Source organism: Tenrec ecaudatus, chromosome 6 (assembly GCF_050624435.1).
Source record: "Tenrec ecaudatus isolate mTenEca1 chromosome 6, mTenEca1.hap1, whole genome shotgun sequence".
Lineage (NCBI taxonomy): Eukaryota > Metazoa > Chordata > Mammalia > Afrosoricida > Tenrecidae > Tenrec > Tenrec ecaudatus.
Window position 1 is genome coordinate 146,421,691 of NC_134535.1, and position 27,134 is coordinate 146,448,824.

Here is a 27,134-nt window from a genome sequence, read left to right on the forward strand (position 1 = left end):
TTGATTCTATTTTGATCTTCTTTTTTTGAAGTTCAACTTTTACATGTATATGAAGAAATTGAAAATATCATGACTTGAGTGAGTTGAACCTTAGTCTCAAATAACTATTCTTGCCTTTCGACACTTTAAAGAGATCTTGTGCAGTAGATGTACCCAATGTCACATTCAATCTGATCTCTTGACTACTGCTTCTGTGAACATTGGTTGTGGATCCAAGGAAGATGAAAACCTTGCCAACTTCCATTTTCTCTCCAGTTATCATGATGTCACCCTGTTGGTCCAGGTGTGAGCGGGGATTTTGTTTGTTTGCTTTTGTTTTATACATTGAGCTGTACTCCTTACTGAAAGTTGCAAACCTGGTTCTTCATCAGCAAGTGCTTCAAGTTCACCTCACATTCAGCAAGCAAGGCTGTCTCACCGTGTATCAAATGTTGTTAATAAGCCTTCCTCCAATCCTGATGTGTTTAAGTAAATACACAAAGCATGCATTATATTGCTATATATGTTGTTTAAGAAGAACACAAGTGGGAGTAATAAGCTGTGTTCGAGAGAGTGGGCACCCAGCAAAAGGAAGGTAGGGGTAGAAAGAATATGAGTGATTTGCAGTTGACACACCTGTTTCATGCTAGTGGGCATCAAGTACTAACAATAACAACAAAAATATTGAAGTAAATAAAGTAGAGTAAAACTATGTGGTGTCTATTTTTTTGCTTTTTTGTTTGTTTTGATTACTGTTGGTACCTTTGAAGTATTCCCACATTTTAGAAATAAAGAAAACTTTCCAGTGCCATTCTTTTTACAATACTAATGCAGTAGCCCTATGAAATGTATAATAACTTCAGGATAAATTATTCCATGTTAGTATCTCCAAGGATAATATGGTATAGCTTTTAAATTTTCCTAAATTCACCTTCATGTAATTACACATCAAGGTTAATAATTTCTATGTTTATCAGCATTGCTTCAAATGCAATTAAAAGAACTGCTCATCTTCTAAATCACAATAAAAATATCTTTTTTGGTTTGTTTTTTAAAAACAAACTGGATCATTTATAAATTCATTATGAATTTACATCTTTTGAGCTTAAGGTAGAAATTAAGCTGCAATAGAAGCAATATGAAATATACTTGAATTTAAAAGTTCTGTTCAATGAAAGTGTTATAAATATAGTCAAGGCACACATTAATTTTAAAACCAATAAAGCTGAAAACATTTTCTCTTCTGTTTGAGTTTTGTTAGAACAATTTATTTCATTTTCAGCACTTGATTGTATCATATACTGCAGTGAAACATCCATATCTTTAAAAATATATTTCTGCATTTGGGACTAAATATAATTGATTAAATCTATATTGCCTTAAAAAAAGAGAGAGCATATATTTTTTCTATCATTTTATTTGGGCTCATATAACTCTTAATACATCCCTACATACATCAATTGTATAAAGTTACCCTCATCATTCTCAAAACATTTTGCCCTCCATGTAAGCCCCTGGCATCAGCTCCACATTTTTCCCCTTTCCTCCATGCTCCCCCTCCCTCACGAAACCTTGATAATTTATGAATTATTATTTTGTCATATCTTACACTGTCCGACGTCTCCCTTCACCCACTTTTCTGTTGTCCATCCCCCAGGGAGGAGGTTATATGTAGATCATTGTAATCAGTTCCCCCTCTCTACCGCCCCCTCCGTCCACCCACTTGGTATCACCACCCTCACCACTTGTCCTGAGGGGATCATCTGTCCTGGATTCCCTGTGTTTCCAGTTCCTATCTGTACCAGTATGCACCCTCTAGTCTAGCTAGATTTGTAAGGTAGAATCAGTATCATGACAGTGGGGTGGGGAGAGCATTTAGGAACTATAGGAAAGTTGTATGTTTCATCGTTGCTACACTGCACCCTGACTGGCTCGTCTCTTCCCTGCGACCCTTCTGTAAGGGTATGTCCAGTTGCCTACAAATGGGTTTTGGGTCCCCACTCTGCACGCCCCCTCATTCACAAAGAGAGTGCATATTTTGATATTGCTAAAATCTACAATATTTGGGCAAATTAAATATTTTAATAATGATAACTACATTGCTCACCTTATTGGTAACAAAGTAAAAACAAAACTCTTGCATGCCATTTAAGTGACAGTATAAAATACTATTTTAAATAAATAATACAAATTCAGATCAGAGTCTATCTTTCTATTGTCACACAAACATCCAGAAATTCCAAAGCATTCTCAATAAACCCTCAAATCCACTGTCATCAAGTTAATTATGATTCATAGTGACCCCTATACAGCACTTTAAAAAAAGTTTTTTATACAGAACTTTTGAGACTGCAAATATTTATCTGAACAGATAACCTCATATTTCTCTCTCAATGTGGTGGATGGATTTGAACTGTTGAACCACAGACCCTCCAGGACTCTTTGTACGAGGGTATAACTGGCTGCCATTGAGTACATTCCGACTGATGGTGATCCTTAGTGGAACAAAAACCGGATTCTAGTTAGAATTCTATCACATACTATGTCTGTGCTCCTGAACTCCACAATCTATCAGGATAACAAATCTGTGAGTGTTATGTGCATTATTGCATTGTCCCAAGATTGTAATCAATGGAATTATTCAAATTATGAGGTGGTAACAAGTATATAAACCAAGTTTAGAAGAATCTTACCCTGTTTGTTTTTTTATTAATCATTTTATTAGGGGCTCATACAACATTTTGTACAATCCGTAATACATCATTTGTGTCCAGCACATTTGTACATATGTTGTCATTTTATCTTTCTTTTTTTTCCAGGCAATTGCCTATGCTAGTCAATTTTATTTTTTTATTAGCACTTCATCCACTTGCCATGAAATTCAATTCAACCATATCATGAAGAGTTGTACAATTATCAGTACAATAAATTCTAGAACATTTTCTTCTTCATTTTAATCATGTGATTATTTTTTTTATAAATGTGACAAAAATATACCCAACAAAACCTTCTCTAATTCCATAAGTTCTACATGGTATAATTCAGTGCCATTGATTATACTCCTTATGCTACCCAACCATTATTGTTATCATTATAAATTATCCCACCACCATTAACATAAAATTCAATGCCCCCTAAGCATCAACTCTTTCTCCATCATACATGAGAACCATTGGTCAAGATTGATTTTTTTCTTTTTATTAGGAGTTTTCTTGATATAGTATTCACATATTATACAATTCCATGAGTAAATTGCTTTTAAAAAGAGTTGTATATACATCATCACAATCAGTTCTAGTGCTTCCTCCCTCATCCCACATTCACTGATGCTCTCCAATTCTCCATATCCTCCTCATGCCCCACCTGCCCTCCACATCCCTGATAAACCATTTAATCAGTTACTGTCTCTATGCATTCACTACTTATGTGCTTCACAAACTGTGAAACCCAACAGAAACAATAAAAACATAAAGCAAAACCATAAGAAGAAAATAATATAAAGATAAAAAGGCAAATAAAGAGTAAGAACGAATGGACCACATCAATATTTTCAAAGCCAGAGAAGAAATTTCTGTTGTGGAACAAGTAGAAATACTTCAGCCTAGAAAAAATTCAGGCTGGGTCAAGAGGGAAACTAAGTATCACTTTATTCCAAGATTCAATCCACCATAATCACGTTTATGATAATCTCTGTCCGATAGTAAAGCTATTTGAGTCCCTCGCCTGTGACTAGAGGGGATCGGCCAGACCTATTTTTTTTTTCTGACTAGATTCTGTACTATGAGTGAATACATCAATCAGATCATTTCCAAGTGATCTTGGTCTTTTAGAATAGATCAAAGTATACATGGTGCTGACATTGAGGTAAACAAAACATCTGTGCCATACATCTCTGCATTTTTTCTTAGCAGATGGCCGATCACCTGTAGTTGCTATCGAATTGAGTCTAACTCTTGTCAAACCAAGCCAATAGCATTATCCTTGCCTTTAGCAATTGATGTACTTTCAATATCAATCCCCAGCACCACAATTCAAATATGTCAATTCTTCTTTGCTATTCCTTATCCAATGCCCATGTTTCACATGCATATGAGGCAACTGAAAATGCCATGGCTTGGGCCAGGCACACCCTAGTTCTTAAGTTATTAAAGTAATATCCTTGTTTTTAAACGCTGTAAAGAAGTCTGATGAAACAGATTTACCCAATACAACCCATCTTTTGGTCTCTCGAGTAGTCTTCCAGAAGAATTGATTACAGATCCAAGCAGGACATAATCCTTGGCAACATCAATTTTTTTCTCCACTTATGATGTTTCCTATCAGTCTAGTTGTGAGGATTTGGGTTGTCACAGTGAGTTGCAATCCATACTGAAGGCTATAATCCTTTATCTTCATCAGCAAGTGTTTTGAGGCCTTCTCAAGTTCATCAACCAATATTGTATCATCTGCATATTGTAGGCTGTGAATAAGTCTTCCTCTGATCCTGATGCCACATTCTTCATATAATGCCAGCTTCTATGATTATTTTCTCAGCATACAAATTTGTGTGCTGTGCCTAAAGTAAGTCTAGCTATAAACATTTTCTACATTGAAAATACCTACAAACTCACAGAGCTGTCTGCATGCACCTCCTCAAAAGTAAAGAAGCTAATCTTGATTTTTAGACTCTCTAACATAGATCACTTTACCTTCCAGGAAGCAGAAGGCAATTCCATTGGAGACTAGGGCTGTTCTCTTGATTTAATATTACTACTGTTCATTCCTGGGGGGAAAAAAACTGAACAAAAACCTCTAATCATAAGTATTTCATGCGTATTTATGTTTCAGAGAGGGGGAAAAATAGTATTCACAGCAATAAAGGTTTCAACCAAATGTAATTTTTTAATCTAAGGGAATTTTCATAAGAATGCTCATAGATGACCTTGACAAAATCCTCAGAGGACTTCAGGAAGGACACATCAACAGATGACTTCTATATCTAGGGTCCAGCGGATTAAGGTAGGTGTTTCAAAGTGGAAAAATAATTGGGATAAGCAAAGTTCCTAACATAATAGTACACATGCAGTGGACACAGTAAGATAAAAGTCTTGAAGTGAGTTAAATAAAGCAGCTGTTTGGCCACATGAGAATTCTCAAAAATGAGTTGCCCAGGTGAGCAAACTATTCATTCAGAAACATTGGTTTTCTAATATTTTTAAATGAACAGGAAGATGCCTAATTGTTTACAATTTTATCTTTCTGGGCAAGAGGGCCTTGTAACAAATGGCTAAGTGATGATAAAACGGCAAACTTCTGCTGTTCTCATTATTTTTCTTTTATTTATTTATTGTCAAATTATCTGCATGTTGATAGTCAACTCTCTGATCTCTGCCATTTCTTCTCTCTTACTTTCCTCAAGTCAACCATATTTTTCAAATGTTTGGGAATAGATATTTCCTTTAAAAGTTTCTTACTTTCCTAGAATGCTTATATATAAATAGAGGGCTTGAAAAGGTCATAGAAAACTGAAATAGAGAGAAAATGGAATTTTCCCACAAACTGTTTGCAGCCCCCTCATATAAATTGATATACTTTTAAAGAATGGCTGCGCTTAGATTACATCTTCTTAGAGACTAGAGATAATGATTAGTTTGTCTACCTTTTAGATGAAAGCTCATCAACCAAGCACTTAGAAGGTGCTTCAAAAAATTATATTGCCTTTAACTTTGGCTAATTATTTTCTTTATTTGTGAATCTGTTTTCTTGGAGTTATCCCAGACCCCTAATCCACTCATTCTTGATATTCTCTGACGTGTTTGAGTCATGGTGCTCTGTTTCTGACACCTCGGTTTCTACAATGCTCATTGTCCTTTAGGGTCTCCAATTCACTGCAGTGGCCAAACAGAACTCAAAAACAATGCTCTCTGTTATAGGAATGAAGAGCTGTCCCTCACAAGAACTCCAAGGTCTCCCCGGAAACCCTAAACTCTCTCTTGCAGGGAACCAAAGGCATTTGGCGCAAGCTCTGCGGGCCACGGAACACAACCTTCCAAATTAAATGCACAGAGGCACCTAATATTACTAAGCCTCAACGTGAAGGCACACAGCTCCGAGGACCAGCAGACCCAGCTTCCCCAATTAGGTTCCCAGAGGCAGCCTACTTCACAAGTCAGCCACCTGCCCCTAAGTCCCAGATTGACTTGCTCTGGCTCCTGGATCTGCGGCTGCGGCTGCTCATCCATCTGCCACTCCTGAACGATCTTTTCTGGATCAAGGAGGTCACTGTGCCGGAGCCTCAGGGTCCAGAAGACAATTTCCAATCTTTGTTCTTTCTGGTAGTGAACATTTCTCTCCTGCTCCTCAGGTGACTCCTTTTATATGCTTCAGGGTGGCAATTGGAGCGAATCCTGTTAGCAAGTACTCAGCGTAGAATCCTATCAGAATCTTCCCCCAGGTGAAGTGTCTCTTACCCACATCCATCAGTAGAAGGTCATTTGGTGGGAACTACAGAGACTATGGCTAGAAGTGCCATATTAAATAATTCACTGCCCCCCTTGCAGTCATCTTGATAACTTGAAAAATAAACTAGTAGCAAACTCTTCAAAAATAAAAAAACACTGGAGGACAGACCATATTCAGGGTTTCAGGGTTCATTGGTTGGACATGACTTCAGCATCAATGATGTTTAATATTTACAGTTTAGGTGATGCTGGGAGTTAGATACTGGGCTACTAGCTACAAAGTTAATAGCTCAAACCCACCAGTCACTCCATAATAGAATAATGATGTCATTGCTCCTCTGAAGATTTATAGGCTCAAAAACCCTACATAGGGTCCCTATGAATAGCAGTGGACTCAAAGGAAGTGTATCCTTTGGGTTATTTTCATTTCTACTCAAGATTATGACCATATAGGAAAGTCCATGAAGAATGAGTTACAGGGCTTTCTGGGACATTGGAAACAGTTGAGAAAGAACTAGGTGAAAACTCATAAGAAGAAACGTGTGAACAAATTGTGGTAAGTGCTATGAAGGAAATTTCAAGAAAACCTGACTTCCTGGCTGGCATAAGTAGTTAATCACTTAATTAGTAACTTGATCATAAGAACCCACACAGCAATACCACAATACTGAATCATTTAAAATCAGGAAAGGTGTACATCAGGGTTGTATCTTTTCATCATACATATTCCATCTGTATGCTGAGCAAATAATCAGAGAAGCTGAAATATATGGAGAATGGTGTGACATCAGGTTTGGAGGGAGGGTTATTATCAACCTGCAATATGCAGATGACACAATCTTGTTTGATGAACGTAAGAAGCATCGAGGTACTTGCTGATGAAGATAAAGGACTGCAGTCTTCAGTGTGGATTACAACTCATTGTGAAAACCAAATTCCTTACAACTGGATCAATAACATGATGAATGGAGAAAAGTTTGAAGTTGTCAAAGGTTTGTTGTGCTTGGGTCCACCATCACTATTCATGGAAGCAGCAGTCAGCATATGTGTTGCATTGGGTAAATCTGCTGCTCAAAAACTCTTTGCAGTGTTTGAAAGCAAGGATGTTTCTTTGGGTTCTAAGGTGCACCTAATTCAAGACATAGTATTTTCAGTTGCTTCATATTCTTGTGAAAGTTGGGCATTGAACAAGGAAGACTAAAGAAGAATCACTGATTTTGAGTGGTGGTGCTGGAGAAAAATATTGAAAGTATCAGGGACTGCTAACAGGACAAATTGATCTGTCTTGGAAGAAGTGGGGCCTGAGTTCTCCTTAGAAGCAAGGATGGTGAGACTTCATCTTACATGCTTTGGACATGTCTGTAGAGACCAGTCTCTGGTCAATAAGAGACAGCACAAAAGAAAGGCTAGATAGTGTACTGTTCAAAAAGCAACAATTGAAAACATCATTGAGTACAAACTCTACTCTGACACCTGTGGGGTCAAAAGGAGTTAATTAATTTAATGGCAACTGTTTTTCTTTATTTGATGAGTGCTTTGAGTAGTGTTACCAACTGTCTCTATTAAGGAAGTGAGAGACGAATTCCCAGTGTGTTAGTCCGAGATGACTAGAGAAACAAATTCATAGACACTCATGTGTGTAAGAGAGAACTTTGTATCAGAGAGCAATTGCACATTAAGAAAACATCCCAGCCCAGTCCAGATTATGTCTATAAATCCAATATTACCCCATATGTCTAAATTAGTCCATAAATTCCTCTTTAGACTCACTCAACTGTGCAGTGACACCAAATGCAGGAAGATCATATGCTAGTGGGTGGAAAGTCTTGTGGATCCAGCGGTGGTGGAAGCATCGAAGCATTGGCGTGGGTCTCTATGTAGCTCCTTCAGCTCCAGGGCTCTGGTTCTACCAGCATAATTCCATGTGGCTTGTCAACAGGAATATCTTGCAGGAAGTGTATGCATCTGGCCTCCAGTGATCTGTTTATCTCTTTAATGCCTCCCAATGAGGTCATCAAGGTGCAATCTGATTGACAGGCGAAACACCACCCCTTTGCTCTTAATAGTCTCAAGTGGATACCAGATTATGTAACTACCACACAGTGTACAAGACTTTTGGATGACGCTTAAAGGATGGTTATAAATTAACCATGTAATAATTAAAAGGAGCAGGCAAGATGAACAGCATGCCCTGGGATATGAAAAATCTTAACTAGTTCAAGTATCAGAGAAAAGACAGTGTAGATGTGGTTTAGTGAATAAGAAGCTGGTTACAGTATAATTTAAAGGTTAAGGAAGCAGGGAATAAAACATTCAGGTGTCTTAAGGTAGAACAGGTATGTCTTACTTCTTTTCACTTTGCTTTATTGAACTTTGAAAATGCTTTTTTTTTTTTTTTACAAATTGAAGACTTGTGATAACCATTAGTCAAACAAGACTATCAACGCTCTTTTTCCAACAGCATGGACACCCTTTGTGTCTCTGTCACATTTTGGTAATTCTTACAATATTTCCAACTTTTCCACAATTCTAGGTAGATGAAATTATTATTATTCCTAATTCTAAATCAACTAATTCTTAATAAATTAAAGTATAAGTGCAAACATAACATCTTTTGCACTGGGAGACCAAAAACACCTGTGTAACTTACTTTATTGAGATGTTAATTTTATTGTGGTGGCCTGAAACAGAACAGGAGATGTGTCAGAAGAATCCCTTCAAATGAATTTAGACTTAACTCTAAGGGCAGCACAAAGCTGTTGGAGGTGGCTATTTGATCCCAAGTGTGTTTGAGAAAGATCATGCACTCACAGCAGACCATAGAAAGGAAAGCTTTGAACGAGAGAAGCTAGACTTGAATGGGGCTGTAGGGAGCTCAGCCCACAGGTTATTAGAGGGCATATGGAAGAAGTTTAGCGAACTAGACATAGGGATGAAGAAAGACGGACAGACTGGAGATATTTATATTTTGATGACATGATCATTAGAACCTTTTGATGGATAAAGTATGAAGACCTGTTAGTAATTGGAGTGATAATGTCTGCATTACTATTTCTACCTCTCTCTTCCTAAAATTGTCATTTTAAATTATTTTGAAACGCCTTTACAAGCATAAGTCACATATATTAATGCCTATCCTAAAGTTTGTTTGCTTTCCAAAGTTTGTGTTCCAAATACTCCAGGCACAGGATCCTTAACTAAATAATAAAAGAATTTAAAATATTTTATGGAAAAACAAACAAGAAATTGATTTTAAAACATAAACTCTTTTATAGCCTCAGCTTTATTTTTAATGCCAGTACTAAGAAAAATGCTACTTCATATTCACATTTTCCAAATAGAATGAAAAGTGAGCATACGCTGCACTATTCTTACTATGTGGTTGTGTTTTTGTTGTATTTAGCTTCCATCAACTCCATTTCTGGGTTACCATGATCCACAAACAACACAATGGCACGTTGCACGTTTTGTTGCAGATATTAAAATCATCAGAAAGATTATCACTGACTGATCCTTGGAAGAATTGCTAGGAGTGTCTTATCCACTTGGTCTGGAGCCTCCATTGAAACGTCTTCAGCATCATAGCAACACACAGGCCTACCCTGCCAGAAAAGTGGTAGCCGCACATGGGCCGCCTTGACCAGGAATGGAACTCAGGCATCCAGCATGGAACGGGAGAATTCTACCACTGAACTGCCAGTGTCTCGCCTAAGGGACTTAGACAAGGGGTTTTAGATGAATAGAAAACATTTTGTTTCAAGTAAGCGATTTCATGAATAATTTCGTTTGCCAGAAGAAAATAAAGTACACAGGCTCCCCTTCTGTTCCTGATGCATGCCTACTGTGTTGGGGGGCGACGTCTGTAATGAGATGACAGGAGAGTACTTACTAAAACACATGTTCATAGTTAGCATAGAAAATTTCTAAAATAACGCTGGACTCCCATAAAATTTCACTATTTATATGTTTAAATGTGTACCTTGAATGCAGGAACATCACTACATTCACACTGCCTTTTGCAAGCACTGGTTGCTTTCAGAAAAATTTATGATTCTTACCTAAATGGTTTATTGACTTTATTGGGGCTCAAATTTCCCCATAGTATGTAAAGATTCTCTCTCTTATGATGCACATTCTAGCCAACCTTGCAATTGCTGGTACTTAAATCAAAGTGTAAGTATAAGGCATATTAAAATTTATAAATGCACCATAGCTAACTATGTTAATGTGAGAGAAGTAAGGGTTAAAAGAAGCATAGCAGAATATAAAAGTCCCAATCAAGAACTCACAAGCTAATTTCTGCATTGAAATCCTGCCATTTCTGTGTACGGATGGTATTTCAAGTTGTTCATTTCTAGCTCAGAAAGAGATTTGCTTTAAAAAATCCTCAATTTGTTTGCTTCCTTCAGAGATATATTATGTGATTTAACAAGTTATGCCTTAGAGAGATTGGTGCAGTGTGTGTGTGTGTGTGTGTGTGTGTGTGTGTGTGTTTGTGTAATATTTGTGCTTTATAGATGTGCCGTGTGTTGTATTATCTGTGCATGGTGTGGTGTGTGATTGTGGTGTAATATGGATATAGATGTTGTGCAGTGTGTGTCTGTGTTAGTCTGGGTTGACTGGAGAAACAAATTCATAGACATGTATGAGTAAGAAATAGCTTTATATCAACGAGTAATTGTACATCAAGAAAACATCCCAGCCCAGACCAGATGAAGTCATAAGTCTGATATTAGCCTATAAATATGATACTATTCCATAAATATCTCTTCAGACTCATGCAGCCCCTTGCAATAATTCAGAAAGATCACAGGTCGGTGAGTGAAAAGCCTTGTGGACCCAATGGTGGTATAAGCATCTCAGCGCTGGTGTGGATCTCCACATGGCTCCTCCATCTCTCCGAGTGTGGATCTTCAACAGAGAGAGGTTCTTGCATGGCTTGTCAACAGGAAGATGAAGGCCAAGAGAGAGAGGAAGTTCTCATGATAAGGCCATGCCCATAAGGAGATTGACAGGCTAGACCCCACCCTTTCATTCTTAATACCCTCAAATTGATATAAGATGATGTAACTATCACAGTGTCTATGATGTATATGTATCAAAGTATTGAGTCAGTGACATTTCGTAGGAGTTATGATATACATTTTCATGATGCCTTGCATTGTGTGTGGGGAGAGCGGGGGGATGTATGCAGAGTGTGTGATGGTGCATGGGGCTAAAAGAAATCTTAATATTCAGAGGCAGATTTGGTTTTTTTTTTCTATCTTTTTACAAGATAATTGATTTTAGATTCAGATTTCATTTCTTTTTTTTTTCTTTTTTAAGGGTCTTAAATTTTATTTATTTATTTTTAAATTTTTTTTTATTTTAACAATTTATTGGGGCTGATACAATTCTTTTCACAGTTCATACATATACATACATCAATTGTATAAAGCACATATGTACAGTCTTTGCCCTAATCATTTTTTTCTCTTTTCTTCTTTTACATTTTATTAGGGACTCATACAACTCTTATCACCATCCATACATATACATACATCAATTGTATAAAGCACATCCATACATTCCCTGCCCCAATCATTCTCAAGGCATTTGCTCTCCAGATTCAGATTTCATTTCAACTCAGTTTCTACCTTTCTCCTTAACCTAAACTAGTTAAATCTATTCAGACTCTTTCCTCATCTATAAAATTGTGATAATACCACTTTCCATCAGGGTGATGGTGAGGATTAAATGAGAAAACACGCAGAGTGGATTGAGCATGGTGAGTGTTACAAAATCAGGACCATTTACTGCGTCACTTTTGGCAAGTCTCCAACTGCTAGTGCTCTCCCATTCTTCATCTGAGAAGGAGGGAATTGCACCAAATTGGGGTTAAGATCTCTTTCAGCTAGAAAATGGCATGATTCTTTTTTATGATAACTGGATCCCAAGAGAAAATAAGCCTATGACTGATTTTCTCATTACTACCATTTGTAGAACAACAGGACTAAATATTCTACTGCACTGGAGAAATAAGCATATCATTATTTTGTAGTAGGTTTCTTTCTGTTGGTGGAAATGTGTCAGATAGTGAAATACCGAGAATACAGAGTAGGCAAGTCCCACGACTTGACACCTGTGGTAGAGGGGGAGACTCATTCTTCTATAGGTAGCTGTGAAGGTGTTCAATATCTTAAATCTAGAGATGGTGCCATTCTGGGTCTAGGTTTGCCAGGAAAATATTAGATAATTTAAATTTTTGCATATCCATTTTCCAAATATTACATGGAACATGATTATGCCAAAAGAGTACTTATTAATCTGAAATCCAAATTTAACTGAGCATTTTGTATTTTTATTATTAAATCTGGCAACCCTAAGCCAAAATTCATTTGTTTGTTATTTTAAATATCCACTAAAGGCAAAATGACTCACATTTACCCTCAATTCTATCTCCTCCTCTGTACCCTACTGGTACTTGATAGAGGATTTATCTTCTATTAAGCTTTAAATTTTAATAGCTTCATAATCTCTTTACTTTCAATTTCTTTTTATTTGGTTTAATGGAAATTTCTAATTAAATAGGCTACTATCATAAATTTTCTCAAATATAAATGAAATAATTTCAACTTGCTGCTTAGTATACCCTACTGCCCTTCCTCAGCAGAAGGTATGTTGTTAAGTCCCATAAAATCAGCTCCAACTCATAACAACAGTACAACAAACACTGCCTGGTCCTTCCCCATCCTCACAATTGCTATGTTTGAACCCACTGTTGTAAGCACTGTGTTTATCCATCTTGTTGAAGGTCTTCCTCTTTGCTCTACCCCTCTACTTTATCAAGCATGATGTCCTTTTCCAGAGTTTGAACTCTCCTGATAACCTGCCCAAAGTGCGGAGCCTCTTCATATAAATTTGGATATGAGCCAAATCCAAAATGCAGGGTTAGAACAGTGATCAAAACAAACTAATTGCATCACTGATAACACACACATTGGATAGTTATTAAAATGTAAGTGGTGTGACATCACACAAATGATATGTACAGAGAAGAGTTGATACAGAGTGTTAATCTTCTCAAGATAAATGGACAAATGAATAGATTTTTGTTAAAGTCAGAGGTGTGCCTAGTATGTGATGATGCATTAGCAGTAATGAAAAGGGGCCAGTCTAGAGCCCCAAACCTGCTACACTCAATAAATCAAATATCTGTGGATAAAATCAATGTTCTTACTCAGAGTTTGGAATCACAGCAAGTGGAAGTGTTCACTCGTCCTTGTTGTGACAGGGACAATATTCCGACAAGTTGTGCAGTGAACAAGCTAATCACAAAGAAACTGAGACCACACCTAGAAAGTTTGAGGAAGAGTGCAAGATGGCCGCTGTACAGTTGTACCAGACAAAGCAAAATTGTATGAGCGTGAGTTTGTCTCAGAGAATGGTCTCATACCCCATACTGACAGCCCAAGATCTTGAAAAAGCACAGGAGGACTCTGAAAGAGATGTCAATTTCTCTCTCTGGCTTGTGACAAGATATACCAAATACTGTTCAAGTGACCTTTTGCATTTGTCGGATAAATGAAGAGATTGACACACGAGAGGAACTGCTGTCACGGGAAGCCAGGCGGATTTGTTTGATCAATGAAAACAGTGGCTAACATTTGACGTTAAGTTGTCTTACTACAGATGGAGCTCCCGCCATGGTGGGCGCACAGAAACGACGAATGGCAGTTGTCACGAAAGAACTGAATCATCTGAGTCTTGATCAAAGTGATTTGATTATATTCCCGTGCATCATACACCAAGAAAGTCTCTGTGCACAAGCACTGTAGCTCAACAGCGTGATGTCAGAGTAGTGCTAGGCAAAACTTTTGCCAAAAGCAAAGGGTTTCAGGAGTTATTGAATGATCAAGGATCTGGATGATGATCTTGTTTATCGCAGTGACGTGCAGTGGCTGAGTCAAGGGAATGTGGCCATGAGGTTTTACAAACTGTGGGATGAAATCAGGCAAGTCATGGAAATGAAGGGAAAACCCATCTGGGATCTTCATGACACCACGTGGCTGTGTGACTTCATGTTCAGGCGAAGTGGCTTTTACCAAGTACCTCTCCAAGCTGAATTTTAGTGGCACTTAAATATGCCGGTGAATATGTGAAATTGATTGAAGTGTTGAATGAAGGATTCAAGGATGTGCCACTGAGGTGCCGCTGAGTTGATTTTGGGCCACAGTGAGCCATATGGGTCAAAGTCTCTTCATCTCTCTTGTGTACTCTGTCTCTCTCTCTGTTATCTCTTCCCTCGCTCCACCGGGAAGTAGCTGTGAGTATGGAGCCTGCCTTTGGAGAGGTCCATGTCACAAAGAATCAAAGAAGAGCCCAGATAGACAGACAGACAGGAACTGAAACCCCCTAGTCCAACAGCACACAAAACACTGCCCTGCTCCGAACACACGGCGGAGTAGGAGTAGATCCTCCATAGTCAAGCCTCAGTTAAGACCAGAGTCTCAGTGTCCTGAGAGAAGATGTCAGAGTCCCCAGCTAAGCCTGGCAAAAATATTCCTGATCCAAGAAACTGAGATCATCATGTTGTGTTTGTGAGCTGCTGACATGTGGGATTATTCTGTCCCAGAGAAGAAGGTTCTTCCCTAGCCCAGGTGTCCCTGGACACAGTCCTACCTGCTTCTTCTCCCCAGCACACTGGTTTCTGGATGAGCTCACATCTGCCTGCAATTCTTGGCAACAGCAAGATCCATGTCTCTTCTTATGGTCCACTGACTCTCACTGGGTTAGTGTCTCTTGTCCTTTTGGTCACACATCAATACCACGTTAGTGAAGCCTCTTGGACTCCCCCCTCCCCCAGTCAGGGGCTTCCAGCACTCTGTTTGTTTTCCTTTTAAGACTGTAATGTTTACTTTGACATATAGTGGTTTTCATGCTTCTGTCCATATTTGTCTCCCTCCAGATGGTTTGCTCCCAGAGCAGGGAATGCAGAGGCCAATTTCGGCTCCCATGGAGACCTAACCCATGGTCAAACCTGACCCAGGGCAATCACTCAGGCACAATTGTTGACTGATTAAATGAGAGGACCTGGCACACGTCCCACTTCAGACTATATCACCAATCATCTAAAACATGAGAGTTTTTATATGCCTTTCAATAATTGATCAGATGGACCAAACTGGAATGATGTAAATGACTTGTATCCCAATTTGACTCATACTAATGCTATTCCTCCTACTAATGCTACTCCTACTAATACTATTCCTCCTACTAATGCCTTACAGTCCATTCTGATTCTGAAGCAGGAGTGGAGAACACCTGAATCAAGGGCTGTAAAAGGCCTGAAAAAAATCATTAATACCAGCTAAAATCACACGCTTCACCAAAGAGAAGCCGTTCCAGCCATCATATTTGGGGTGAGCTAATTAAATGTTTGACCCACAAGGACTCAAAATGATGCTATAAATATCCAAATGGCCACTGGCAGAAAAGAGATTCTCCACTCCTGTCCTATAGGGTCACTATGAATAAGAATCAATTCAATGGAAATATGTTTGGTTTCATTTAGGTAATACAGACTTCCTAAAGAGGTGAGAGTTGAGACTGGGCACTGTATAATCTTCCAGGAGGCCTCTCCTTTTCTTGGCCAAAGAGAGTTTTTCAGAGAACTCTTTATAGGTTTGAGTATTATTTGCAGTTCATCTAATAGACACACTGGTCAGGTATAACTACTATTGAATAGTTATACCTGGATAACACTTTAAAATATATGTCCAATTTAATATATTTATTTTATTGCCAATGAAATGAAAATCTACAATTATTCTGAGTTCAATAGAAAATTAATAGCTGAACTGGGGTTAGGATATAAGTCTTCTATTTTCTAAAACAAAACCCTTTCCATTCCACAGAAAATTTCTTTGGGTTGCATTTCATGTGACTGAATGGTACAGTGTTTTCCTTTGATTCCCCTTGTCATACTGGTTTACCTAGGTAAAGTACATAGCCTATGACATGACAATAAAACTCAACTACCTTACTTAAAGTCATGCACCTTGAGGGTAGTTTCAACATGCTGTTATTCCAAGATGGTTTCAACATGTTATTGTTCCAAGATAATGCCAACAAGGTTAATGAGGTCAAAATTGTATTTATTGGGTCAGAAAGTGAAATGATGTTTAGATAAAAATAAAAAGTTACAACTAACAAAAAGAGCTAATGCTGATGGGATGCTCAGTGGTGTGATGGAGGAGACAGTTATAAGGCCCCATTAATCGGTGGTTAAATGTTTTGTTTTGTTTTCTGCTAAGTTTCCCCTACCTCTTTTGTTCTTGTATTATGTGTGAGTTCTCCCAACCAAAACTTTTAGCACAGAGGGTAAGCCTGAAGAGGTGTGTCTTCAGATACTGTTAAATCTGTGCTGAGGTTTTGCTATGCACTTGTTCCTTGCCCCTTGGAAAGTGAGATAGTTAAGGTTTATTGTGCCAACCTGGCTGATAAACACATGTGGGGTCAATTAAAGGGCAGAGAGATAAATGGTTTGGTGAGCCTCACCTTTCTGTTTCTCTGGTCTCTTGCTCTCTGATGGTCAAGTCAGTATGTGGCTGCCTTAGCTAGCTCCCTGCCTCATGGCAAGGCTCACTTCCTGCGAGACATCCCAGAGGAGAAGCCACATGAATTTAACCCTACCCCTGGGACATGCAGTCCTGGGTGCTGGAGCAGCTGCGTGGAGACCCCTGCCAGCATTAGAAGCTTACACCACCAGTGGATTCAAAGACTTTCTGCCCACTGGCCTGTGATCCTCCTGCATTCGGTGTCATGGTGTGTTTTGTGAGTTTGAGGAGCACTTTGTAGGTCGGACTTTTGGGCTTGGACTGGACGGGGTTGGGATGCTTTCCTAATGGACACGTACCCTTTATATAAAACTCTTTCTTATACATGTAGGAGTTTCTGTGGATTTTTTTCCCTAATCTACCCGGACTAACACAGAGAGTAAACATAATTAGTTATTATTCAGAAGGCCCAGAAGGATATTTTATTAGTAGTTGATAATAATGGAACCAATAATTATTAGTTGTCGGAAAAATTAAAAGACATAGTGAAATAAGATTCCTTTCAACAATGTGTTGCTTTGGTTATTATAGTTTGGTAGCCCCCAGTCCATTATGACTCACAGTGACCTCATGATGGACAGAATGAAACACTGCCCAGTTTGGCACCATCCTCACCTCCTTGCTAGGCTTGAGTTCATTATTACTCCATAATTTTTTATTTTTGCTAACCCTCTACATTACCAAGCATGATGTCCTTCTCCAGAGACCAGTGTCTCCTGACAACATGCCCAAAGTACATGAATGAAGATCATGCCAAACTCATGTCTGAGGAGCATTTGTGTCATTCTTCTTCTAAGAAAGAACTCTTCATTCTTCCTGCAGTCCATGGTATGTTCAATCATCTTCACCAACAATTACTCAAATGCCCAGTCTTTTCTGTGATGTTTCTTATGTGTCGTTCAGCATTCATATACATAAGAGGTGATTGAATATGATCGAGCCAGAAGCACCTTAGTCCTCAAGGTGACAGCTCTGCTTTTTAACACTAATTAAGTCTTTTGCAGCAAATTTGCCCAATGTGGAAAACCATTTGATATAGGACTGGTGCTTCCATGAGTGCTTATTGAGGAACCAAATAAGATAAAATCTTGCCAACTTTAATAATGTATTCCTTTACCATTATGTTTGTGACGTTTTCTGTTTTCACTTTGTATAGATATAAATCATACCGAAGACTTGATCTTCATCAGCAAGTGCTTTGAGTTCTCTTGGCTCTTGGAAAAGCTTGTGACATATACAACCTTAATGCATGCACAATATTGATACCGTGTTCTAGATCATTTGATTTCCATCCATATAGATTAAATATGGTTAAAGGGTGGAGCCTGGACCTGGCAGACACTTCTGGTTTTAATCCAAGTAGCACCTCCTTGTTTTGTATAAATGACTCTCATTTGGTCTATCTATAGCTTCCACATGAACACTAATAAGTCTCCTGAAATGTCCAGGTTTTTGCCCTTGGTTTCGTTTTTTATCTCTAACTCCTCTGTTCTCATTAATTGGTCTACATATTACTGTTAAAATATCAAGATTTTTTAACCTGGTTATAAGAGATTTTAAATTAAAAGAACAGTACCATTTACTAAAACCACACAAAATATATAATAGTAAATCTAAATGAGAAAAAAAACATTTGTGTTAAGTAAACCATACAATTTTCAATAATGCTTATTCACAAAAGTAAAATTGTGCCTGCTATACTAAGATATGTCATTTTAAAAAGCAAAAAGACCATGAAGATATTAAATATATGGTAATCCTGAACTCCTAATTATTGGGCATCCACAAAGCAAGAGATCTTAACCAAAGTCTAGTGATGTTCAAGGCTATCTGTGCAGGCTGCTGCGTTATATAGGGTGGTTGACTCTATCTAGTTATGTGGGGGAGGTCTCATAGGTGCAGGAGGCAAGAGAGAGAGGAAATGGAGAAAAGGGGAGAAAATGGGATAGTAGGGAAGTGAGGAAAGGAAGATAGTAAAATAAAGTAATAATTTACAAGGACTGTCAGGCTGTACAGTGGTTATGTTGGGCTGTTATCTGAAAAAGATCAGCAGTTCAAAACCACCAGCCACTCTGTGGGAGAACGACAGGACATTACATTCCCATTAAGAGTTGCAGTCTTGGAAACTCACAGGGGAAGTTCTTCTCTGCTCTGTAAGGTAGCACTATGACTTGGAGTTGACTGGGTGGCAGTGAGTTTGTTTGTTGGTTTATTTTTTAGTGTGATCGGAATAGAGAGAAATATTTGTAAAAATAATAGAAAATACGTTTTAAGAGAGGCAAAATAATTAATAGATGTTATGGAAGTATATTTAATGACATAAATGAGTCAGGGAGCACAGAAAGAGGTAACAGGTGTGACAGGAAAACAGTGTAAGGAAATAATCAGACTAAAAGAGAATTAAAGAAGAAATGAGAAAAAGCAAGAAGAAAGTAAAACAGAAAGTGAATAAGAAACAGGCAAGGAGTAAAAGACGAATGAACTGTGCAGAGATATTGTGCTGTGCTCACTACCATAAAGTCGATGCTGACTCATCCTGATCCTAAAGGACAGGGTCGAAAACTCCCCTGTAAGGTTCTGAGACAACACACCTTGACACGTGTAGACAGCTCATCCATCTTTATCCCATGGAACAGCTAATGGGTTTGAGTTGCTAACCTTGCACAGAAGTGAAGAAAAACATGGTAAAAATATGGCTTGGGTATGGATGCTAGAGTGCTGTTGCTATGGATGCATGGGCATGGCTGGGTCTGTGCCCACAGTGGAAAAGAATAAAAACCTTCTATAAAAAGATACTAACACTGACTGGGTGGGTATGCCTGGATCGGCTGCCATGTCTCTTTTTGTAAGGGGTGCAGGTGCATGGGAAATGAAAGTAGAATAGAATGAGGTAAAAAGAATAAAATATTTTTAAAAGTCATAAATAAAAAAAACATAGGGGAAAAGAAAGTGAAAATTAAAACTCATTTGGGTGAGAATTCCTGCTCCTTTGGATTTGTTACTGTTGGTAAAAGTTTGTAGGGTGTCCATGAGAGGACGAGAAAGAAGCAAAAAAGAAGGGGGGGGGTATTTGCTCGGGTAGTGAGGATATCTACACCACACTGCCCATGTGCTCTGCTCTTTTGGTAGCGCCCCCCGTAGCCAGGGAATGACTGGTTTGGCTGGGAACCTTGAAGGAGGGCCAGAGGAAGAGAAGCATATGCATGGGAGGGAGAGTCCACTGGTTGATGGCGATGGTCAGTCACAGTCCAGAGGTGTTCCTCATCTCCAACTCTAAGGAACTTCGGTGTACGTGGGTTTAAGGTTATTTTTGACTTCCAGGGATCTCAGAACTTCTCTTCTTATAGGATATCACTGGTGTTTCCTGAAGAAATCTTCCCGTGTTTGTTACGTGGTATCTTGTCAGTGTATGAGGTAGTTAGTTTATTGTGCCAACCTGGCCGATAAACACATGTGGGGTTAATTGAAGGACGGAGGGATACATGACTCAGTGAGCCTCGTGTTTCTAGTTCTCGAGTCTCTTGCCTTCTGATGGTCAGACCAGTGTGCAGCTGCCTTAGCCAATTCTCTGCTTCAGCTTGCAAGGCTCACTTCCTGCAATACATCCCTGAGCAAAGCCACATGGATCTACCCTGATGCAGCCTTGGATGCTAAAGCAGCCATGTGGAGACCCCTGCCAGCACTGAGATGCTTACACATTCACTGACTTGGCTTTCCTCCTGCTGTCGGTGTCATTGCATCTGTTTTGTGAGATGGAGGAGGACTTTGTGGATTGGTGTTGAACATATGGGTTAATGGGTTAATGTTGGACTTGTGGACTTGGGCAGCACTGAGTTGGGATGTTTTCTTGATGCGCACTTAACCTTTATATAAAATTCTCTCTTATACATAAGTTTCTGTGGATTGGTTTCTCTAAAATACCCAGACTAACTTAGCCTATAACCATATAAAGAACCAAGTAAAGATCATATTGGAATGTAAAAAATGTTTGTATGTTCATATGCCTCCTTTTGAGAACAAGTCGCATGTCAGTTCCTGAAATAGGTCCATGACCCTAAATATTTGATAACAACCACAGATTATGTTTTCATTATTCACTACTTTTAGAAAATCCTATGCTAGATTTGTGTTGTCCTTCACAATTTACAAAAAACTAGTAACAGTCTCTTCTCAGTATCCAATAAAGCCAGTTGATCCATTATATGTTTAGACTTTTGGAGTGGTACAAAGGATAAATAATTTATGAAAACTCTATCAGCAGCTTAAGTCCAAATGGTAGTATTAATTTACATAATGATGCATTAATTGACATAATGTCTTATAAAGTAGAAAGCCAGATTGAAATTGGAATAAGCAATAATAAAGAAATGGCTCGAGTAATCAGAAAGTGCAAAGGCAATGTGGTTATTAGATGTGACTTTATCCAGAAGTTCACATTAGGAACACAGCTTTGAACGGCTTTCAACTTTCCCCTCAATGGGTCAGACTTGTTCTCATGTTGGGTTCTCTTGTTGAAGCAAATGGCCACAGTAGCTGTAGCATTTCCTGAAATATCCACACTCTTTGCTCGGCATGTGAGTTCACTTAATCCATCTGATGTCTAAAGGACTTGAGTGTATGCAAGCTCTTAAGGAGGAGATAGGTGTATAGTCTGATTCCCTTGAACCATGTGGACACTAAAACATCACATTGATGGTCTAAGAATGGGGCCAGGAGAAGAGGAGGCATGTATTCTGGGAATGTGGAAAGACGATCAACACATTGTGGCTAAGGTCAAGAGGAAAAACTAGAGTGTCAATAGCAATGGCCATGGAAAAATATCCTGTGATCTAAGTAGTATCAAGATGACTTAAAATGAGAAAGTGATGCAAACTTTTAGCACAGGCTGTTTTTAGTATGACAAGAGATAGCTTGAAAGAATGATCTGCATACGTACAATAAAATGTTCTGCAGTTGTAAAGATTATATTCCCATATATGCTCCGCAACTTGGTTGAACAAAGAAAAGATTATACTGACTCAACTAAGTCACACACAAAGGACAAGTACTGTAAGATCCCATTTATATAAAATATTTACAGTAGCTAAGTGTACACAGGCCAAAGTCAACTGGTGGTGACCGAGAACAAGCCAGAAAGGGGACTCATTGCAAAGAGGACACGAAGTTTCTGTAAAGACTGACTAAAAATATTTGTGATAGATAATCATGATGTTGCACAATATAATAATCACAATTAATATGAAACTGTGCATATGCAGAATGTTGAGATGGAAAAATGCTAATATAATTAGCTAATGCTAATATATATAAATATATATTTAACCACAGTAAGGTATAATAAATATTTATGAAAATACTTTAGTAAATATTTATATCAATGGAAAACAATATATAGGGCATTGTTCTACTCTCTCACACATGAGGTTGCCATGACTTGGAGTTGACTCATGGCAACTCACTACTGATTTAGAATGAAGAAGTAGAATCCCAGAGAGATGGAAGAGTGGACTACATGGCTCAAACCAAGAACTTCTAGCTCCAAATCTAGTGTCCTTTCTATTATATGCTATTACTTTCACAGAGAACTGAATTATTAGAATAGCTCATCTATAAACTGGCTTTGGCTATGCTTATGGGCATAATTGCTGGCTATATATCATCGACTAACTACTGATGATAATAGTTTCGCTCCCAGTTTTACAGTCTCAAGGTTTTTCACTTTTCAGACGTGTTTCAAATGAGCCACTGTCACAGGTGGTGGGAGGGGCAGTCTGCTGCTCTATAATTGAGGAGCCAGAGACTCAGAGTGGTGCATGAACCATGCCACTCTACAAGCTGCTCAGACGGCCATGGTCTCAAATGAACACCTTAGGTTGCTTTTCTACTATAAATTTCTATGTGCACACAACTGGCAATCTGAGAATCCAAAGGTGAAGGGTGACCCATGAAGCCTGAGATTAACTTTTTGTAGTCCGAAAGAGAGAAAAAGTAGCAAAGTAATTTTTTGTGTGTTTGTTGTTGTTAAAGTGGCGTGGTCTTTGACGTGTCAATGTCAGCTCAGTAAGAGTGTGATATAATTTAAAGAGAAGGAATGTCCCTTATTGTTTGAAAGTTCACTTTATGTAATTTTTCTTTTATGAAAGACCTCATTCGTTTCTGTTCTTGCTAAATGTAAGGCATACAAAGGGAATTTTTGCTTATATGAAAACAAGGGGGGAGAGTGAAACTAGCTTGCAGTGTTTGCTTTGACGTGAGCAGGCAAATTGCAGTCAGAGAAAAGTATAGTGGGGATGAGACAACTGGTCACTACCCTAAGGAAAAGTATGGCATCTATAATTCAAATATGAATATGTATTAGGTATTGGTCTGCTAACCAGAAGGTTAGTAGTTCAAAACCACCAGCCACTCCATGGGAGAACGTTGAAGATTTCTAATTCCATAAAGATTTACAATCTCAGAAACCCATATGGGCAATGCTAATCAGTCCACCTGGGTCACTATGAGGTAGGATCAAGTTGATGGCAGTGAGTTTTGATGCTTCAAGTAAGAGTAGGAATATATATATATAATGATCACTTTGATAAAAGCACAAATCCACATAAAATATAAGCTTGAGTTAAAAGATAATGAGTATCTTCAGAGTAGCTGATGGGGAGAACTGCATGTGGTTCTCCTGTCCTGCAGAGCAGATGCACAGACTCTGTGAGGGAGGTTTACAGACGCCCTGCATTGGACAGAAGACGACATTGGGGACGGGTAGTTTCACACACTATTTTCCAGGAGGCCAAGGGACCCTGGAGGCATGGCACCGTGAGTGATTCACTGAACTGCTAACCACCAGGTAACCTACCTGTTGCTCCCCAGGAGAACTAGGAGGCTGTCTGCTCCCATAGAGATTCAGAGTCTCGGAAACCCAATAGATCAATTTTACTGTCCTGGAGAGTCATTAAAGTATGAGTCAATTCTATGGTACTCTACCATAGAATTTGGTTTTAGAGTGCTTCTGCCACCAAGAGAAATCTTGGAACTTCCATCAGCATATCTTATTTCTGGTCTAGGATTCTTTCTATTACCAGACACTATTCCTTACAGGGGGGAAATGGTGACTCAATGGCAGAATTCTAATCATCTATGTGGAAGACCCGAGTTTGATTCTGGGCCTATGCACTTCGTGCAAAGACACTATCCTATCAGTGGAAGCTTGCTTGTTGCTCTGAGCCTGAACAGGTTTCCATGGAATATTCAGACTAAGATAAACTGGAAAGAAAAGGATAGCAATCTACTTTCAAATCCAGCCATTAACTTAAATATCATAATGGTGTGATTAATAATCGATCATGTCAGTGACTCAGGACCTAGCAGTGAGTCTGGTTCATTATGTATGAGGTTGTATGAGTCAGGAATGACTAGATGGAGGCAATAACACTGCTCCCTGATAATCACTTCCTTGATAATCTATATTCTCCCCCCCCCTATTCTGCTTTTGTGTTATTGGAGTTATCATTTCCCTGCAATTAAGTGCAAATCGCTTTTCTTTAAATGACCCTGGTGATTCTAAAGCTATTCAAGTGGACACCCATAATTTATCTTTTACTATAACTTCAATAAGGAGAATAAAAGTACCCTGACTAAATTTTTGGTGTAAACACCAACATCAGATCTAGTAATGACTCCTGCATCCCATAAGCCATCTCTTATTTCCACTACTCTACTTCCCTGGGTCATGGATGGTCACAAAGGACAAAGTTACAATCCTTGCTTCCTATGTTCTCCTATGTATGGATTTTAATAAGAATAATTATAGTTTTAAATGAGGGCACATATTAGATGAGTGGTCTGTCCTTTATGCACCAGACTGAAGGATGATGCAAGATCCTGTGGTTTCATCGCTGTTTTGATTCTGTACATTTTCTTTGTTCTCTGTAGCGCTTTATCGACCCCTGTCAGGGTGAAAAGAAGCAAATAAGACAGGCATCCCATCAGGAGCTGAGGAGCACAAACTGTATGAATGCTACTTGGCTCCAGAAGAATAGTAGGCTGAAGCCTTTCTTCCCTCGCTCAGTAGATTACACAAGTATAATAAAATCACACTTGCTACCCCCAATTTGGAAGAACACTAAGAGGAAATTCACTCCCTTGGATATTTTCAGGGTTGCTAGTTACTTATTCCGAGTCAGTTTGATTTCAGGGGAATCATGCATTAGTCATTAGGCCATTTCTTTAAAAGTCATAAGAAGAATGCAGATCATTTTCAAATATAGGTGATTCCCTGAAACACATGTGTAACAACATTTCACCCAATTACCAAGAATGGTAGTAATAATAGTGATAATACTAGTTAATATTTACTGAGGTTTATGAAATCAAATTGCACAGTCAAACATTATCTCGTTTAATTTTCTCAGTGAAACTATAGTTATTATCATTTCCATCTCATCCTTCACCCTTTTTATCGTCCCTTTTCTTTCTTCCTCTTCTTTTCGTAGAGATGAAAACAGTGCAACCTAAAAGAGATTGAGTAATTTATCTAAAGGCATGATCTTTAGTAATGTGGATAAAATTGAAAACAACTCCAGAATCCAGGCTCTCAATGCCTATAGCTCTCTTCCTTTGTTTAAGCCTATTGTTGCCTGGTTTATCAAACATGCGTGCGCGCGCGCGCACACACACACACACACACACACACACACACACACACCATTGAGCCTATTCTGAGACAAGGTGACCTCATTTGTATTATGGTAAAACTGTGCTCTAGGTATTGCTATGCTGTGATTTTTAAAAAGTGGATAGCCAGGACTTGCTTCTGATAAACCTGTCAATTGGAATGAGCCCCCAAACATCCAGGGATATCACCCGGAGACTCCACCTGTTCTTTCTAATACCTTTATAGTTCCTACAGCGCAGACCCTGACTATCCTGACTGCTATAGCAACCCCAGTGCTTAGAGTTCTCAGCACATGACAATGATACATATTTAACTTCAGAGAGACTGAAAAGAAAAATGGAAAAATTTCTGGACTTGAATGTCAAGTAAATTGCTCTGTATTTTTGATTTGAACATTTCAGAAAGCTATTGAATAGAAGGCAGAAAGAGTACATAAATAATATAATATTGAGGGAATCAAAATCAATTGGATGATACTGTAAGCCAATTTCAGTGCAAAAGAACACTCCAGAATATTTATATAAAAGCTGTAACCCTAATTGGGGTGATATTTTAAATAGTTTTTAATGTAGCATTAAGTTATACACATGAACAATATTAAGATTAATTGATATTTTTAAGAATGCATGCATAAATGTATACCTTCAGTATTCAGGTTACTCCTTTAAAATACATAATTAGGATAAACCAAAAGACCCACTGCCATCAATTCTCATCCATAGAGTTTCTGAGCCTGTTTATCATTGCAGAAGCAGACAAGCTTATCTTTCTACTGAGGAGCATCTGCTGGGTGAGGAGCAGAGACTGGGATTGAGACCTCCAGCATCACCCACAGTCCATTAAGGCTCAGGGCAGTATAACTGACGGTCCATTTATCATTTGCCAGAATCAAGTTCACACAATGGCTTTAGATTCTAAAAATGCCTTTTCCTCTATAATTTTGAAATAAAATAAATAAATTATTGTAGGGTCACTGTAGAAGATACTGAAAGGACTACCAAATCTGATGTGTCAGAATATTATCTTAAATTCATTAAATATAAGTAGTTCTTATTTCCCATGTCTCTTTTCCTTCACATCTGAAATTTCAGCAATTCATTGATGTAAGAATAAAAAGGCTTGGATTTCCACTCTTGCATAACACAGGCTCCCTGGTAAAAGGAATCAGGAGCTTGAATAGGGGAGAGGATAAATGATACACACATGTGTATAATATTTGTTCTATGATTACACTGCTAAAATTAATCTTTTATGTTTGTAAATTTACCAGAAAGAGGATATTAGCATTGTTTTCCTTTATCTTTGGAAGTTAATTACAACTGTACTTTCAGGACAGCTGTTTTTCAGGACAAATGTTTATCACAGCAAATATTTGAGATATCTCAAAGGTTTGGTCTTGATAGGATGTGATCTGTATCCATTTTTATACTGCATTTCATATTAAATTTT